The following is a 19732-nucleotide window of genomic DNA, read 5'->3' on the forward strand; positions in this document are numbered from 1 at the left end:
CACAGTCCAACAGTAATGTTTAATCAGAATTGCAAAACATTATCCTAAAGTCAGTGGTGATGCACTTGCCTATAATCCCAGCACTTTGAAGGCACAGGCAAGCAGATCCCTATGAGTTTGAGGCCAGCCAGGTCTACAAAACCTAGTTCTAGGACAGGCACCAAAGCTCCACAGAGAAACCCTGTCTCAAAAAACAAGCAAATGAAAAACAAAACAAAACAAAACAACAAAATACATTATGCTCAAACTGAGTTAACTGTGCCTGCATATATTTTCCTCTAATGCATAGATAAATTATGAAATTGGAAATCTAAGAATAATATAATAGGTCTAAAATGGCAACAATGATATCTATTATCAGTTTATCAATTATTCACATAATACATATGGTATGATATTAGTTCAGGATTATTGACCTTGATAAAGGAAAAAATTGCCTTCTAAAAACATTTAGTAGTTTGTGGAAACTTTTATAGTTGCTACATGTAAGTCATGTAAAGTATTGTTTAGTCTTATTTGTCAATGTGTCTAAGGGTGAGAAATGATAGCGTTAAGTTAAAGGGACATAATTTCCAACAAACTAGACAACCTCTGTTCTATAATACTCTTATCATTATTTTATAAGGCAGATATGAAACAAATAACATCAAAACATAGGCACCAAATGTGACAAATTCAAGAGAAATCACTTTATTCTAGGAAGGAGAATAACTGGATTATTGTAGCTTCTGTTAAGTTGAAGTGACTGGAAAATTTCTCCAGTAAACAGCATTTAAAATGAGATCCAATAGAAAAATAGGAGTTCTCAAGATGAAATGTGCTAATGGGTCTGATCATTGTGCATTCTGAGAACAGAAGAAAGGCTAGTGGGAATGAGCCCAGTGAAATGAGGTGTGCACGGTGAAAGGGAAAGGTATCTGCTTGTCTAATAGGATTGTAGACTCCCATGACAAGAACATGACAAACACAATAGTTTTTCCTAATGGAAGGCTTGAAAAATAATGAGACATAATAGGTACACAATAACATCTTGCTAACTTGACTTAAATTTTTTTTTTTAAAGTAATTCAACTTCAAGATTGTACTATGCCTGATTTTGGGTTTGGGAAATGGTCCAAAGCTTGAAAATGTTTCTTTTTTTTGGGGGGGGGGTCCTTTTTATGAGATTTTTTTTCATTGTTTTTGTTTAATATGAAAATTACTTGAAAAGACAAGGGACCAACCCTGCCAGGCAGCTTGGCCGCTGCTGGCCTCACCAGTCTTAACATTCCAGGTTACAGAACTCAAGTTCATCTACAAAAAATGTAATAAAAATAAAATTTAAAATGGCACCTTCAACAGAACACAACAAAACCTTAAAGCCCACTGCTTCTAATCTCAAACCTACCTGAGTGGTGCCATTGTCATATTGTGGCTACACCTGAAGTCAGCCAGGGCTGCACTGCCCTCTTTATGTAACCCCTCCTAGTAAACCACTTGACAGTTCTGGAATTTGGACAAAATTCATAAATGTTTCTATTCTAACTAAAAAATTCCAATTGACCCGCTATATTTCCCTCTCTATTGACTATCTGTAAATTGCTTAAGTCATAGGTCAAACAGACATGTTGCTCTATAAAGAATTCTTATTATTTTTATACCCTGAGTTAATAATCTATTTAATAACAAGTATAATGTGATGTAAGTATTAAGAAAGCATTAAAACCTATCAATCAATCAATAGTCACTACAAACTAGTATTTTTCCTCTAGAAAACATTTTAATTTTTATTAGTGCCTGAATATACATTCTCAAATTTGTATTACATTTTTTAAATTAAATGTACTCTATTAAATAAGTAATATTTTGTCTTTTTCATAGCCATAAGATCTGGTTATTCAATAATTTGTAATAATTTAAATAAAGAGAATTTCTCTTTAAATTGGTTGATTTATGATTATTTTCCCAAAAAATACAAATGTTTAAATTCTACATATTTTACTATTACATCAAAACAAAATATCCATATGAGTAGCTATTTAACCTATATACAATTGGCTTCCTGTTAATATACTAAAGTTAAAATGTTCCTAAATAAGTTCATCAAGTTTTCTTGCAGTGCTTAGATTATAATTGGTACTCTCGATGTTCCGAAAATGCTGATTGAGTGACAGTGAATGGCAGGAAGAATAAATACATTTTAGGAGACTAATTGTATGATATCCCTTGCAAATAATGTGACAAATGAAGTATATATATATATATATATATATATATATATATATATATATATGCATACACACAGAGCCTTTTCAAACTATTGCAATTGAGATTTGCCTTAGGCAATGTTTAAATTAAGAAGAATTTAAAAATACCTTTCTAATTAGCACTTTGATCTTTTTCTGTTCCCTTGATTCACAAATTACTAGAACGGGCTTGCTCTTCTTCCTCTAAGGCTGTAAAATGGCATAATCAAACTTTTCAAAAGGTCAGGTCACGGTCATGATCCTTTGGCCCCTTGCCACCAAGGGAATAAAGTTCCTGATAGGAGACTGTGTAATCACTTCAGAGAATATCAGTGTTTAGAAGACCGAAAAAGGACAAAATATATGAAAAATTCATGGCCTTCATTGACATGCATACTGTTCTTCGATTTTCATCAGACAGTAAATGAAAAGAAACCCGAAGTCTTGTTTGTGTTAACAGAGCCCTTTTCGATGCTGGACAGCTCCTGTACAAAAATGCTCAGTCTGTCAGAGAAAATCTCCACACTGCATACAAGAATAGACTTTGTCATTTTGGGGTTGAAATGCAGACAGTGCTTTCCCTAACTGATCGCTACTATTAAAGAATTTACATCAACAGTAAAAGCACACAAGGGGAGATGCATCATGAGATGAGGTTAGCATGTAGTATGCAGAGGCAGGTGTGAGGTTTACAGTTCATTAGGCAGGCTGATTGCATTGAGGATTGAATTCATACAGAGAGACAAGAGGACGGATACCACTTCCCAAGTATATTGTAAGAACAACAAAAAAAAGTAAATTGTTGTCAATGGTCAAGAAAAGTGGTCAATGGTCAAGAAAAGTGTTCATGTGTGGTGTGGTGTGGTGACAAGCACTTAGAGGCTGAAACAGGAGGGTTTCAATTTGGAGGCTAGACTGACATGTCTCCCAAATAAGCCAAACAAAACAAAAGCACACCATCCCTCTGAATACAAAATACATTGTTTAGAGAGAAACAAATAAAAAGTCAATGATTTTTTCCTCAAAATTAAAAAAAAAAGAACACTTTCTGCTTAATCTCTATGCTGCATGCTCTGAGTAAGATTCATCTTCTCCCTCTTTATAACAAAATGCAGTGAACATGCTGAACTGCATTGCAGAGGCAGCAGCTTGTTTTAAATGATCAGCTTCCTTTTTTAAGTGTGTGAGTTAATAATGGTGCGTGGTAGCCAGGCGGTGGTGGCACGCGCCTTTAATCCCAGCACTTGGGAGGCAGAGGCAGGCGGATCTCTGTGAGTTCGAGACCAGCCTGGTCTACAAAAGCTAGCTCCAGGACAGGCTCTAAAGCTTCAGAGAAACCCTGTCTTGAAAAACCAATAATAATAATAATAATAATAATAATAATAACAACAACAACAACAACAATAATAATAATAATAATATAATGGTGTGTGGTTTAGGAGCTTAGCGTAGCACACCTCATTGGATTTGAAGGTTACCTTTGACATAACCAAAGAATGTTGGCTTCATTTTGCAGGGGGTGAAAATGAGAATGGTTGGATCAACTGATTTCTCTAATTTTCATGATATGTACTTGAAAGGAGTAACTACTGTTTTTCCTTAACTACAAATCTGCTTAGCAATTTATTGTCAGAGGAAAAAAATAAATATACTATGCTTACTTCTACAATTGGCAACTGAGTTCATGACTTTGGATCAGTGACCTAGTGAATAATTTTTAGATGAAAATAAATTGATTAATTTTACTTAAAAATAACTCAGAACTAACTGGTTGATGCAAAACTCCTGATTTTTTTTAAATCAGGTGGTAGCTTGAGAATGTGATTTAAAAAAAAAAAACATGCTGAAAGACACAGCATGCATTTTGTAATGTCAAAGAGGCAGACGTTTTTATTTAGCTGTTGATCCATTGCTTTTAGCCATGAAGGAATAAATGCACTTGGTTTTGCTGTTCTCAGAGCTTCATTCCTCATGTGTCTCAGAGTGACACGAACAGACAGGCTGACAACAGATTTATTACATAAAGCTGTGTTGAAAAATTAAATGATACAGCAAAATGCCATACCCAGCCTTAACAGCTGCTTGTCAAGACAGGAGCGAGTGAGCACTATAACACCAGAATATTAAAGTGGTGAAATATATGTGAGCAAAGAGTCTGAGAATTCACTAATCTGTTCAGTTTTAATGAAAAGCACAGTGAAATATATTAAAAACACCCATAAAATATTTGCCTTTCTAAACATAAAACTCTGGTCCTTTTCCATAATCATTACTTTATCTTCGTTTTTCCCATATAATAAAGTGCTTTATTGGAACTTATTTGTATTTCCTTAGATCATCATTTAGTTTCCACAGAAGAGTATTTGAAGGCATTCAATAAGTTAAATTTTGAGTCATGAAGAATTCTGGATCCATAAATGATCAGGTGCTCTCCATAAAGATGAATTTTAAAGAAAAGTGTAAGCAAAATTCTTGCAGCAAAGAAAGGATAATTTTGAAGTTTTAAAACACATACTTGATATCATAGAAATTTATGAAATACGGTTAACTTCAAACATTCAATAAAAATAAAAAGAAGAGCCAAATTGGTATACTCTATAAAATACAACCAGGGTCCTTGATTCTTCTTTTTTGAAAGACAGTTTTGTATGTTTTATTGTCTCAGGAATATTATATAATGACAACTTTTGTTTTTTTTCTTTTCCACAATCAGAGCAGAGTGATAGAGATATAAAGATATCTTCAGAGACTAAAAAACTTTACTGGGCATGAATAACATGTTTAATGGTAAAACTCATCTCACGTATTATTTAATATGTGCTAATATTTCTCGTATTTATTTTTAAGAAAAGCTGTTATAACTAAAGGGCTACATGGCTTATTAACTGAGCAGACTTATGCAATGAAGTGAAATATTATGAATACAATAAAAATAATTTTACTTTGAAAACACCATAAATAATATGTATAGAAGATCACAGAAGCAGACTTTATGAAGACTTACATCCTAAACATTTAATAGCTCTAGTTTTTTGTTTCTTCCAAAGAAAATAGAGGAGAAATGATAAATTGAGAGGTTATTATTTTATCCAAAGACCGCAAAGTTCCCCAATGTGTTTACTTAGATTACCCCAACATGACATTGTTCTTTATAGCTGCCTGGTTTGCTTATATAATGCTGTCTCTATTATAACATGTACAAAAAGAATGAATGCGATAGGGTTATTGTAAAACTACAACGATTCTGAGCACTCTCTGTGCTACTCTACAGTTTGCAAGCCAAGAAAGGGCCTGGAGGTTTAAAATCATACACACAGAGACAGAAACAAGAGGACACAGGTCATCCTTGTGCCGGGAAGCCAACTTTATTGTGCTCAGGGGCAGCTTATATAATGGCTCTGACCACGCCCAAGCTCTGGGGATCTTTCCGCTGCAGACCCACAAGCATGCCATCAGGATCTTGTGCTCAGAGCAGCTGCAAGGCTCAGAAAAACAAATCGTTTTGCTCAGAGCAGCTGCAAGCCTAACAAGCTGTTCAGAAGAAATTCAGGGTCTCAGGGTCCACAGCCCCCAACAGTTATACAAGTTTTTTTTGATTAATAGAGCCCCTGGTGAAAATCTAATAACTTCAAACATAAAATATTGATCCTACCTTGCTTATTATCACTGATGCTTTTAATATTATAGCATCTTACATATTCATACTTACACGAAAAACAAATTAGTGTATAGAATATGTAACTTTGTGCTACAAATATCACCAATCTATTTTTCGTAATGCTGAGGTCAAATACTTTTAGTTAGACAATTGTAGTAGCATACTGTGACAATAAGCCCAAGTGAACTAAGGATAATACATCTCTCTGGTACCCGAAAGAAGCCCATCATGTGCACTTCCAAGTATCTTCTTGTAAATGGTGGCACAAAGTAAACAGCAGAAGAGTGAATACAACTCACACATTCTAGTTTAAGATCTCTCCCCGTCCCACCCGATCAGCAAACAGTTTTCAGCAGGTAAATCTTTTAAATAAGTGATCAGGTTGGCCATTCAAATGGTGAAACCCCTAGGTGGTCTAAGATCTGCTTACCTCTGCACTTGGTGTGTCTGTGGACGAGTAGCAAATAGCTCTCCTCCCCATTATCAATTGCTTTTTCCAAAGACAGCCAGAAATAAATGCTGTAAGTTCATTCCAGTGTGTAGATCCGGACATTCATATGAAAGCTGTAGAAAAAAAGTAATGGAATCTCACAAATGTTAACTATTAATGTTTAAAATATAAAATATCCATATGTATATTTATGGAGAGAGAGAGAGAGAGCGAGAGAGAGAATAAAGGAAAGTAAAATATGTTCAAGCCCTTCACATGATAAATACATCTAACTATGGCAGAGAAAATTGGTTTAAAATTGTAAGTTTTGGACTTCTCCTATTCTCCTAATTTTAAAACAACTTTCTGTTTGTTGCTAATTCCATCCCAGACTAAATCTGATGTTGTAAAAATATGTATTTGCAAATATGAGCACCCAGATCCTATATACAAGCTGCCTCCGTTTCCCTAAAGATAATTAGTCTGTTTCTTTAACTGTGGCAGAAATCCAGTTCTTTTTTTTTTTACCAAAACTTTCCGCCTCCTCCCCACCTCCCATTTCCCTCTCCCTCCCTTAATCCCCTCCCCCTCCCTTTCCAGTCCAAGGAGCAGTCAGCTTTCCCTGCCCTGCGCAAAGTCCAAGGTCCAACCCCCTCCTCCATCCAGGTCCAGGAAGGTGCACATCAAAACAGACTAGGCTCCCCCAAAGCCAGTACATGCAGTAGGATCAAAATTGAGTGCCATTGTTATTGGCTTCTCAGTCAGCCCTCATTGTCTTCTACGTTCAGAGAATCCGTTTTGATCCCATGCTTTTTCAGTCCCAATCCAGCTGGCCTTCGTGATCTCCCATTAGACCAGCCCCACCATCTCAGTGGGTGGGCACACTCCTCGTGGTCCTGACTTCCTTGCTCATCTTCTCCCTCCTTCAGCTCCTGAACAAAGAATTCTCAACAGAAGAAGTTCAAATGGCCAAAAGACACTTAAGGTCATGCGATCAGGGAAATGCAAATCAAAACAACTTTGAGATACCATCTTACACCTGTCAGAATGGCTAAAATCAAAAACACCAATGATAGCCTTTGCTGGAGAAGATGTGGAGTAAGGGGTACACTCATCCACTGCTGGTGGGAATGCAAACTTGTGCGACCACTTTGGAAAGCAGTGTGGCGGTTTCTCAGGAAATTCGGAATCAACCTACCCCAGGATCCAGCAATACCACTCTTGGGAATATACCCAAGAGATGCCCTATCATATTACAAAAGCATTTGATCAACTGTGTTCATAGCAGCATTATTTGTAATAGCCAGATCCTGGAAACAACCTAGATGTCCTTCAATGGAAGAATGGATACAGAAAGTGTGGAATATATACACATTAGAGTACTACTCCGCGGGGGGGGGGGGGGGGCCAAAGACATCTTGAACTTTGCATGCAAATGGATGGAAATAGAAAACACTGTTCTGAGTGAGGTAACCCAGTGAGGAGGGGAAGATGGGGAGACCCTGGGGAAATGGGATGGTTGGGATGGAGTAAGGGTGGATAGGGGTGCAGGGAAGAAGATATCTTAATTAAGGGAGCCATTTTAGGGTTAGCAAGAGACTTCACTCTAGAGGGGTTCCCAGGTATCCATGGAAATGTCCCCAGCTAGTTCCTTGGGCAGCTGAGGAGAAGGAGCCTTAAATGGTGCTTTCCTATAGCCATACTGATGAATATCTTGCATATCACCATAGAAGCTTCATCTGGCAATGGATGGAGATAGAGATATGAAATCCAGTTCTTAAGAAATGAGATTGAGGTAGGCAATTAAATGCTTTACAGACATTTGAACAGAGTTCTGAAACCAAATAAACTTCATTCATTGGTGTCAATATTTGAAACTCAGAGGCACAAAACATAGAAGTATGGGTATTACTCACACTAAATGGGTACACATCATTGGATTATCAGAATTCTATCTCTATGATGCTGTATATCTAGGCAGAAAATATTGCGAGAATCATCTTCTTATTTTGTATTATACCCACCAGAACTGTTTAGTAATGAGAATGGAGTCTACAGATATGTTCAAGTGGTAGGGTTTGGTAATGGATGATCGTATTCTTATCTGGGGCAGTAGTGTTCCTGGAAGTCTCTTTTCTATTCAGATATTCTGTGAATCAAAAACTCCACAGAGCAATCTTTACTAAAAGGAAAATTCTAATAAGATAATTTAAGCAACTCTGCTACTAGCATATCCTATCTCTTACATATAAAGAATGAATACAATTGGAGTCCCAGTTTAAATAATCATATGATTTTATTTGATTATGGATATTTTAATATAAATTTGCTGATGTTTGTTTATGCTTAAAGGCATCAGCTATTTTAATTCTATTCATGTAAATAAACATTTTAGATATATGAGTTATACAGACAGCTGTTGACTATAACCCAAGAGTTAGCTACATAAATACAGGCACAATTCCTTCTGTTATCAATTCACTGTATTTCTAATAGTGAAAAGATAATGCTTTATCCTAGCCCATTTTTATGTAATTAACTCCTTACATTCTGAAAGTGTAAAACATGTGTATAATGACATGAAAAGCTACATTTTCTACCTCAGTTGTTTTACAATTTTACCTCAAAAATTTTACAATTATTAGTCAGGTATGGTGAGGCAAACTTGTAATTCTATAATCATGGTAACCTAATGAAAGAGGATCAAAGGTTCAAGGCCAGCCTGAGCTACAAAGCTTGGTAAATATCAGTCTATGTAAGCTAATGAAAACCTTTCTCAAAATAGAAGTGGAAAAACAATCCATGCATATAGCCTGTTCAGAGGGAAGTCCCGGGTTTCATCTCTTGTACTGCAAATATAATGCAGGCACACACACACACACACACACACACACACACACACACACACACACACACGAATGATAAAAAGAAAAGTAATTAAGATCACACTAGTTGAACATATTGAAAATGCTATTTGTAGTTAAACATTTATAAATATATTATGAATAATAATACTCTAAGTTCATATACTTTGTAACAATATTTTGATAAGTAATGACAATTTATATCTAAAAAAAGAATTAATATTAGGGAGACAGTATCCTTTTACCCTAAAATTATGGCCATATTATCTCTTTTCTTTTCAGTTTTTTGTTGATTTTTTATTGATCTCTACATTTTTCTCTGCTCCGCTCCCTGTCTGTCCCTCCCATTCAACTCTCTCCCAAGATCCCCAAGCTCCCATTTTACTCAGGACATCATGTCTTCTTTTTACTACCCATGTAGATTGGATCTATGTATGTCTCTCTTAGGGTCATCATTGTTGTCTAGGTTCTCTGGGATTGTGATTTGTGGGCTAGTTTTCTTTGCTTTATGTTTAAAAAATACTTATGAAGCCAGGCGGTGGTGGCGCATGCCTTTAATCCCAGCACTCGGGAGGCATAGGCAGATGGATCTCTGTGAGTTCGAGGCCAGCCTGGTCTACAAGAGCTAGTTCCAGGACAGGCTCCAAAGCCACAGAGAAACTCTGTCTCGAAAATCAAAAAAAAAAAAAAAAAAAAAAAAAAAAAAAAAAAAAAAACAAAAAAAAAAAACAAAAAAAAAACAAAACAAAAACAAACAAAAAAAAAACCACTTATGAGTGAGTACATGTGATAATTGTTTTTCTGTGTCTGGGTTACCTCACTCAAAATGATGTTTTCTACCTCCATCCATTTGCCTGCAAAATTCAAGGTGTTGTTATTGTTTTCTACTGTATAGTACTCTATTGTGTAAATGTACCACATTTTCCTTATCCATTCTTTGGTCGAAGGGCATTTAGGTTGTTTCCAGGTTCTGGCTATGACAAACAATGCTGCTATAAATATAGTTGAGCACATGTCCTTGTGGCATGATTGAGCATCCTTTGGATATATAACCAAAAGTGGTATTAATGGGTCTTGAGGTTCAACATCGTGAGTCATCAGAGAAATGCAAATCAAATCAACTCTGAATTTCCATCTTAAACTGGTACGAATTGCCAAGATAAAAAACACTGATGACATCTTATGGTGTGGAGATTGTGCGGTAAAGGAAACACTCCTGTACTGCTGATGGCAATGCAAGCTCATACAGCCCCTTTGGGTGTCAGTGCGGTGATTTCTCAGAAAATTAGGAAACAACCTTCCTCAAGGCCATATTATCTCTAAATTATGTATATTTAACAACTCTAAAGAATTAATTCTTTATTTATATTACTTAGTATGACAAAGGTTAGATATGGACAATGCTGTATAAATAAAAACAATGCTTAACTCATTAAATTTGATTATTCATTATAGATTATAACATTTAAAATTACAATAGGTAACATAAAATGCAATTACAAATAAAATGTAGTTATGATAAATAACTACTAGTAACTGATATGGAGAGTCAACTGGTTCTTGAGCAATATACAACGAAATGGAGTTTTGCATCAACTTATAATCGGTGCATTCTGTAAAATTCAAGAAGGAAATAAGCATAAAACATAATCAAGTAATTACCAATAAATGATTTATTTAGTTTTTTCTACTTGACATTAAAAGACAGGAAAAGATGTTTTATTGTGTCTCTGTGAGAATATAAGATTTAGTATGTGGGGGACATAGAAATCACATCATTCTCTCTCCTCAATAAATCTACCTGGAGACATCAACTTATTAGAATTTATTTTTCTGGTGAATATTACATAGAACAAATAGCTATGAATAATAGGGAATTTATGATTAAATGCTCCAGGTTTATATGAAATTTTTTGAAAACTTAATAGTAAAACAAAATTCTTTATTTAAAAAAAATCTGTAAAAACCAATGGGCAGTTTGTTTATGGAGGAAAATATGACTATTATAAAAGAAGTTAATGCATGAATACTTCGCAGTATTAGCGTGGAAGAAAGTACAAATTAAAAACACAATAAGATACTATTTCAAATTTAATAAATTTGCTCAGTTTAAAAGATGTTGATAATAGTGGATATTGATGAAATCAGAAAATCTACCAATGATAATACAAAATGATTTGGCCACTATGGAAAATTTCTTGATAACTGATTAAAATTTTAACAATATCTTACTATATTATACCAAGCCTAAATATCTTTGAAACATGGATTAAAAAATTGGAATAAAGTTATGCTGGGAATAGCTACTTCGCAATGTACAGGAAGAATATCGCTATGCAACAATGTTGTTTCTCATGATTACACAAGTAAAGGATCTAGGGGAAAAAGTTATGGCTCTAACTTTCTATAGATAATGCCTGAAAGATAATTGATAGCTTTGAATATAGATGAAAGTAAAGAAAGAGAAGAGGATGCTATCAAATTGTACATTTTATGTAAATATAGTATAGTGAATGTTATCTCACATTTTAAAAAGCTAGGTTTCAAATACTTTCAAGATAAAATAATAAGATGTTGAAAATAGAATCATACAACAAACACACTCATGCAAATATATATATATATATATTGAAATTATAAAATGTGTACAAATAAAAATTCTTAGAAATTTTTGTTGGTGCAGGCACTATCAAGGTATGTTGATGAATAAATTGAATAGGTGTAGAAGACTGAGCATAAATTGGAAAACAATATGGATTTTTATATTTAAAATAAAAAGCAATAGCTAGGCTTTGACATGTTTACAATTATTCTTCCAGAATTTCTAAGATATCTTGTAGAGATTTGATTTTAAAAAATTTGATTTTAAAAGAAATGAGAAAATGATTCATGAGGAAATTATTAAAGTCCAGAATAGCCTAATAAAATCAAGTGGGATTTAAAGGTAGTAATTGAGGACAAACGAAAAAGGTGTCTATTTTTCTTCTCAGAAGAGACACATGAAATATGTCAGTACTGAAGCAATAGAAGTTTCATAGTGTGCTGCAACAGAAATATACAAATAATATCATACCAAGTCTAAAAATAATTGGAAAATATCAAATTAGGTTTTAGATTCTACCTAGGTTAAAAAAAAGCAAGGTCTTTTGAAGCCCTGTGTTGAAAGTCACTTCAGAATGATACAGGAGAAAGGGAATAAGGTTATTGATAAGGCTTGAATATTTTTCATGGTTGTGTTCCATGGGAAAGGTGAAAGTAGAGCTTTCTTGTGTTTCAGGTTGATAAATTAGTGATGGATAGAATCAGAAGGCTTATGGCTTACCAGTGAACTTTGGTGACTTGCTGGCCTGGGAAATGCAGATTGAATGTGGTAGCTTGTACCATAACTGTAAGCAAAGCATTTTTTGTGGAGATTGAAAAATAAAGAGCATTACAAAAAAGTAAACAAGATGTAATATTTACCAAGCCTCAGAATTATAATAAATGGAGTTGCTACCATCAAAGGAGGTTATAAGGCTCAGTAACCCCCGTGAACAGTTGCTGAAGACTCAAAATGGGAAAATTAAAAGAGAATCGAAAGCAAACAGTGAAAATAGATACAGAGAAAATAGAGGGTGACAGAGTGGATATCAATATTGCAGCATCTTAGCTGAGGAAGATCAATGCTTTCTAGATATCAGGTAAAAACAGAAAGCATACTCAATTTCTTTTGCCTATGAGTAGATTATATAATTGATTGTCAGAGAGACAGATTTTCCTCTGTCATTGGGTCATAATCCTGTTGACTGATTTCCAAAATATCTGTGGGTTTTTTTTTTTTTTTTTTTTTTTTTTTTTTTTTTTTTTTTTTTTTTTTTTTTTTGTATAGTGATTACTATTACAATCTGACACTCCTTTGCTGCACTGCCCCAGGTTGTTAGGGATAGAGCTTGAATGATGAATTTTGCCTTTTCAAGGTTTTGCATAGCCCAGGTCCAAGACCCTGTTCTTCAGATGATGTGCAAGCTATCTTCAATTCAGCATGGAAGACACATTTTGCAAGTCCTTAAAACTGTACCAACTGATTTTATTTCATGAACTGATTACATGAATTCTTGATTCTTGAATTTATGATACTAAAAAGGAAATATTTATCCACTAATGAAATGAAGATGATAGCTGAAGTCACTTGCAAGATAATGTAAAAAACTGAGAAGCGCAGTGCTACAATCGTTAAAATAGAGTGGGTTTTTTTTTTATATTTTTGAGACAGGACTTCTCTATAGCTTTGGAGCCTGTTCTGGAAATAGTTCTTGAAGATCAGGCTGGCCTTGACCTCTGCTTCTGCCTGCTTCTGCCTCCCGAGTGCTGGTATTAAAAGCATGTGCCACCACCACCTGGCTGTTAAAATAGATTTTAATATTTTAGACCCCAGTAATTCCACTTTGCCTGAATCCACTTACAATTCATCTTCTGACCTTTCCAATGTTGAAGTCCTCCTGCTCAGTTTGACTCTATTTGGAGACAAGCTGTTAAAGAGGAAATTAAGTTTAACTGGGGTCATAAAAGAGGTGGCAAGAGCTAAGAAGTAGGACCAATGACTTTATGAGTGGAAGAAACTCCAGGACACAAAGAAGACATGGGCATATGATGGATATCTGATAGCCAGAGCCAAGGTCCAGGAGAAATCAATGTAATTGTTACCCACATCTTTGCCAACTCATCTGCAACTCAGTCAGCATATAAATGAGTGTTGTTTAAGCTTCTCAGTCTGTGATATGGTAACATGACTGACTGACGTAGTACCTAATTTTAAAAATATTCCATATTGGTATAACTATGGAAGCTGCAATACTATTTATTTTTACTCTGCTACCTTGTGCATTCTTTGTTTAGAAACTTGTAATATATTGCATATTTATAAAAAATCTAAAATTTGAATCAAACAGCATATTTTATGTCCATCATAGTAAAGACAATTGCTTTCTTATTTACAATTTCCCTGTCATAATTGCAGGACTCTATCATATCTTGTTTGGCATACTAAAAAGGACTACTTAATTGGTTCAATCTTCTTCAAGTTTGATTGATACTGTCTTATAAGTCACAGTGCCTTCAATGGTATGCCTCACTAAATAGGAAGAAATGAGAGATGGTCTAATCTTTCAGACACTTTAATTAGTTGGGGCAATGTTTCCCATTTGTTGTTTATATCTGACCTACCTTTCTACACCCATTTGTAACTTAGGGAACACTCAAAGTGGAAATGTATCAGGTTTGAAGTTCAAAAAATGTATTCATCTGACTCGTAAAATGAACTCCTATATTATTTCTACTAGTTAAGATTCCATGTATGGTGCAAATATAAAGTTTATTAATACCATTTTAGCAGTATCTTCCAATATAAAAATATTACTCTTTCATATGATCTATCTATCCTGCCTTCTAGTACTCATGACATACCACCTTGCAATATTACCACAGTTATCAAGAAAGAAATGTTTCTTGTTTCTGTGCAATAATGATAAGAAATGGATTGTATTTACATAAACTAATTTGTAGCTAAGACATAACATGCATTATAAAGATTCACATTCTACATAATGTAAGTGTACATAAAAACGATAACATTGGTCAAAATGTCAAGTAAGTTTAAGACCAGCATGTTAAAAACTTGAAGTTGCCTCAGCTCTTGATCTTTGCTTTTTGATTATTTATAAGCTTATCATCTGCCAAATTGTTACTAGTCCATGAAAATTCTAACATGTTTATATTGGGATGTCCTGTATAATTCATAGGCGATGACAGCCAGAGGATCCAGAAAATCGTAGTTGATAATTTCCAAATACTGCATATTATTTTAGAAACTTCTGAAATACATTTTGTGTTGATTTTCTTGAAATAGGATAATAAACAAAAACACTCTGTATAATTCTTCATGATCACATTTCAATTAAGATATTTTAAAAATAAACTTGCCTTCATAGATGTCTTATTGTCGCCATTCTGTATTATGATTTAGGTTACTGACTGCAAATACAAAAGTGGCCTCATTATGCTCCTAATGAACATAACATGAATGATAGTGCATCTAAATGGCTTCTTTTGTAGATTAATGTTTTTTCTCCTAGAAGTTTATTAAGCCATTCATTCATTCATTTGTTCACACATTCATAATTGTCAGAGAGTAAGTGAATCTATGCAGAGACCCAAATCATATACTTAATAATTATATATGTGATTTTACTGGCAGAGTTATAAAATTCTATGAAGTTAGGTGACCTCACAGTGTTAGTACCAGTTAATTTTGTTGTGGTATATGTCGAATAACATTGAAATAATTCAATCTCAGTTCTCTCCTTCATTTTAATGATAGGTGTTCTGAGGACCTTAGTAACAGTAAAGCAAATGGTCTGTAGACAAATGTTAGACAAGACATAGTACAAGTTTGGATCCCTCTTAATTGTTGTGTTATAATTGTAACTGATGTTACCCTGCCACAATCACTAAACTTAGAATATGTGTATTGCTGAGGAATTTGCAAGCTATTGGGGAATTCCCATTTATCTCATAATTTTTATCATTTTCTTAGTTATGCATACATACAATGAAAACAAAATCATTTTAAGTGGATTAGATTCATTATTCTCATTGATCAAATCTTATAATTAAAAACTGTTATATATTTTCATGTTTTCTGTGATTGTTTTGCCTGCATGGAAGCATAAAAATTATGTGTCTGCTTTGTTCCACCGTTGTCAGAATAGGGTGATGGTATCAGATATCCTGGATTAGGTGTTAAAAATGATTATGGATAGCCATCTGTGTGTTATAAATCAAATCTGGTTCCTTTTCAAAAGCATCAAATACTCTTACCCACTGAGACATCACTTCAGCCCTCAAATTGTAGTGTTACCTTCAGTAGCTATGTATTATAAAGTGAAGAAGTTTGAAACAGCAACTATTTTATTGGATGCCAAGACTTTGAGCGTTGAAACTTCAGACCACTTTTAAATAATTCTGATTGATTTGGAATTAATGGAAGTTAAACAGTTATCCAACTGGTACAAGGACTGTGTATAGAATTTAAGAAAGTTTCATTCACTAAAGACAGGCCTGTTGCTTTGGGTTCTCAGTGTCACAAATCTACTAGAATGTGAAGTGTAAGGTATGGGTGAAAGCATCCTTGTGTTCAAGGCTGAAAGTGCATGATATTTATCTCCTTGAGCTTTGTATGGTATTTTCTTTCTTGTGTTTATTGACTGAAGAAGCCAAAAGTTCAGAATTGCTGGAAGGACTATAGACTCATTTACCAATACTAACAGTGTACAGAATTTGCACCTATATTCTAGAACCAGCACACTCGAAGACTACATATAGCAGGTCAATTTATATCATTACTTTACTATACAAATTATACATGCCCACATACATTTATAACATTTTCCCTTGAAGTCTCTGTACTTCTGTCCCTGACTTAATAAACTCTACTGGGAGTCGTGAGGAGACATGGGATACATTGGTCCTCTACTCTTTATATTCATTTCCTTTGTGTGTAATGCACTCTTCAAGCTCCCTTCATTTGGGTAAAGGGGGGCAGTTTTCTATTGTAGATCGAAAGACAATTTGTGCAATGCTCTGTCTCCTTGGCTTTCTCTTTTTCCTAAAATTCTTCTCTAGCCCCACAGTCATTCTGTACTTCAGCTTTTCTTCTTTTCCTGCCATCTTACACACAGCTCTTTGTTATAGTAAAAAATATAAGGTGACTAAAAACCTTTCTGAATGATTCTTTTCAGTCCTGGAATCAACTAGCAAATCTTGACTGTTTTACTACCTTGTGTTTCCAGCATTTGAATAGTATCTAGTATGGATGTAGAATCTGTGTATCTTTCCACTTCTTCATGTGTCTTATCCTTATAGAACACTTCTTGTCACAAAAAGAGAGAAAGTAACCCATGTTGTTTCTCAGAATAGACTTACTGAATGAAAGCCTAAGGAATTGTTCCTCTGGAAGGAGAGAGTCAGAGCACCTCCAGGGACTGTAGCATCTTCATCTTGTCTTACAAAACTTGTTTGCATTGTTTGTTCAGTCTGAATTTAGCTGCGAACCATATAATATTCTTGCACTTTAAATCTCTCATCTCTTATTCTATTTCTCATAAAAAAATTACAAAATGGACAAAAGCTGTTACACTTCCATGTGGCGATGGCACAGAGGATTGAAGAAAATGGTGTTATGATAAGCACTAATAGTATCACTCAACATTGATCTCACCGGCGGGGAAAGGAAGTTACCCCCTACCCCAGATCAGTGTCTTGTAGAGGAAGAAGGTTAAATCACCATAAAAATCTATAATGCAAAATTTGTTTACATAGCAGCTATGGAGTTTAGTTGCACATTTTTTATTCCTACTTTAAAAATGAAGTTATTTAGGTGTTTTATATCAAACTTAGATGAGATTTATTTTGCAAAGTAAAATAACTCAATATAGGATAGGTATCGTAAAGTATATTTTATTATCTGGGTAAGATAAATTTGTTGTGTTATGTTACTTTGCATTCCCTCATTAAATCATGATACCAAGTCACACACACACACAAATGTGTATGTACACACACATACATATAATGATAACAATATTTATTGTATAGCAAAGAAACAATAGTAGATATCTTATAGTTTCAACTATGGTATTTCAGACTTAGGCATATACCTGATTCTGAAAAAAGTATTTTTTTAGATATCATTCATTAGACATCAAAACAAACAAAATTTTCTGTGTCCCTAATTTTTGTTTTCAACCCTTATTAATTAATTCTAGGCACTTGCACATTCTAGGCAAGTGTGTTACCACTGAACTCCATCCTCAGTGATAGTCTTTATCTATCCATTTAGTTAGGGTGCTCTTGTTACTTGTTTTCTGTTTCTTTCTTTTCTCTTTCTATTTTTACATTTTATATTGATACGTGATCTCTCAAAGTTGCATAGGTTGTATTTGAACTTACTTTGTGGTCTACACAGGCCCAGCACTAGTCAAAGCCTACTACCTGGACTCTATCTTAGGATGAGTGAGGGCTTATAGAGATCATAAACACTCAACTCAGAATATCTTAACCACGTCCTTCTTCTGTGTACTTTATAAACTTATTTATAACTTCACTATAATTTATAATTTAGGAAAAACATCATTCCATATTAGAAATGAAGCATTGAAAAGAGATTGATGGTATAAATATTTCACATCATTTTATGATGGAAACAGAGTACAAAACTGAAATAGAATCTTGAAACTGGACATTTATATTATATGAAAATTACAAATAATAGTACTTAAACAATGTTAATGAAATAAAAAGAGTACTTAAATATTCTTCCTAGGTTTCTAGTTTCTATGCGTGCTATTGATTATATAAAATGCATACAAAGTCCATTCTTAATTACAGATATGTAGTTTATATACGTGTTTTTGAACTTTGCATGTTAAGGCATTTAACTAGACCTTGTTTTAATGACTCTCCTGCCATTTCTGTGCATAGTTTATTCAATATTAACTAGCAGCTTGAAAAGTCTAGTATCTGAGCGCTAAATCTTACCACTTGAAAGTCCTAACAAGAAATGAGCTCACTAGAATATAATTTAAATACAGAGAAGCTTAGTCTCTGGTTTCCTACGGGTTTCCCCTCACAATTATCTTTATTAATTCTAATAACTATGTTCTTATTCATAAAATTTGTTCATTGTGCCACAAACCCAGAGAGTTTCCAAAAATATGTGCATAACCTGTTATATTAATCTTATATTTATTCCTCCAAAATGTTTGTCCCTGTATCCTATACGAATAAGTTTCTCTTTGTCATGTTATTTTCTGCAGTAAATCTAATAATATGATTAGAGTATCTCAGACAATCTTCCATCTCAAGGTTTTATGACTTTCTGATTCATTGTGCCTATTATTAAACCCAGCTGTTGATGTTTTTGAACAAACTGATTTCTGAATTAACTCTACATTGTGTTCTATAATAACCCTACTTCAGTATTACCATGGGCTGCTCCCAATTTACTTTTAGATAATTAAAACCTCTCTTTATTTCTATCCAAGTTGTCTGTTTTATTTCCCTGAACACAAGGATGTGATTTCATTCATGTTGCTCCAGGGGTCTAAAGATGATAATCATTTCTCTACATCTGCCCTCATCGTGTATTCTTGCAATATACATCCCTATATCCTTACTCTTCGGCTTCTTCTCATTAGCATTCCCTTTCCTACTGATGTATTATGTTTCTGCCACAAGCCGTTCCTTGTTTTTGTCCTATAAAGTTGGTACCTTTGCATGAGAATTGTCCTAATCTGCCTAGCATATTAGATATTTTCCATATTCTGACTTGTTTATGATGATTATTTACATGTGAATGCATCTGCTTCAGAACTGATGACATCTATAACTGAAATATAAAAAACAGATATATTTCCAAACACCTAACACAGCAATTTACAAGTTGTAGGAAGACAGGAAAATCTAGGTCATCACACCGTCTGTGCTTATTTATTTCTGTTTTATTTTTATAAAAAAAAAC

The sequence above is a fragment of the Arvicola amphibius genome, chromosome 10 (assembly GCF_903992535.2).
Source record: "Arvicola amphibius chromosome 10, mArvAmp1.2, whole genome shotgun sequence".
Lineage (NCBI taxonomy): Eukaryota > Metazoa > Chordata > Mammalia > Rodentia > Cricetidae > Arvicola > Arvicola amphibius.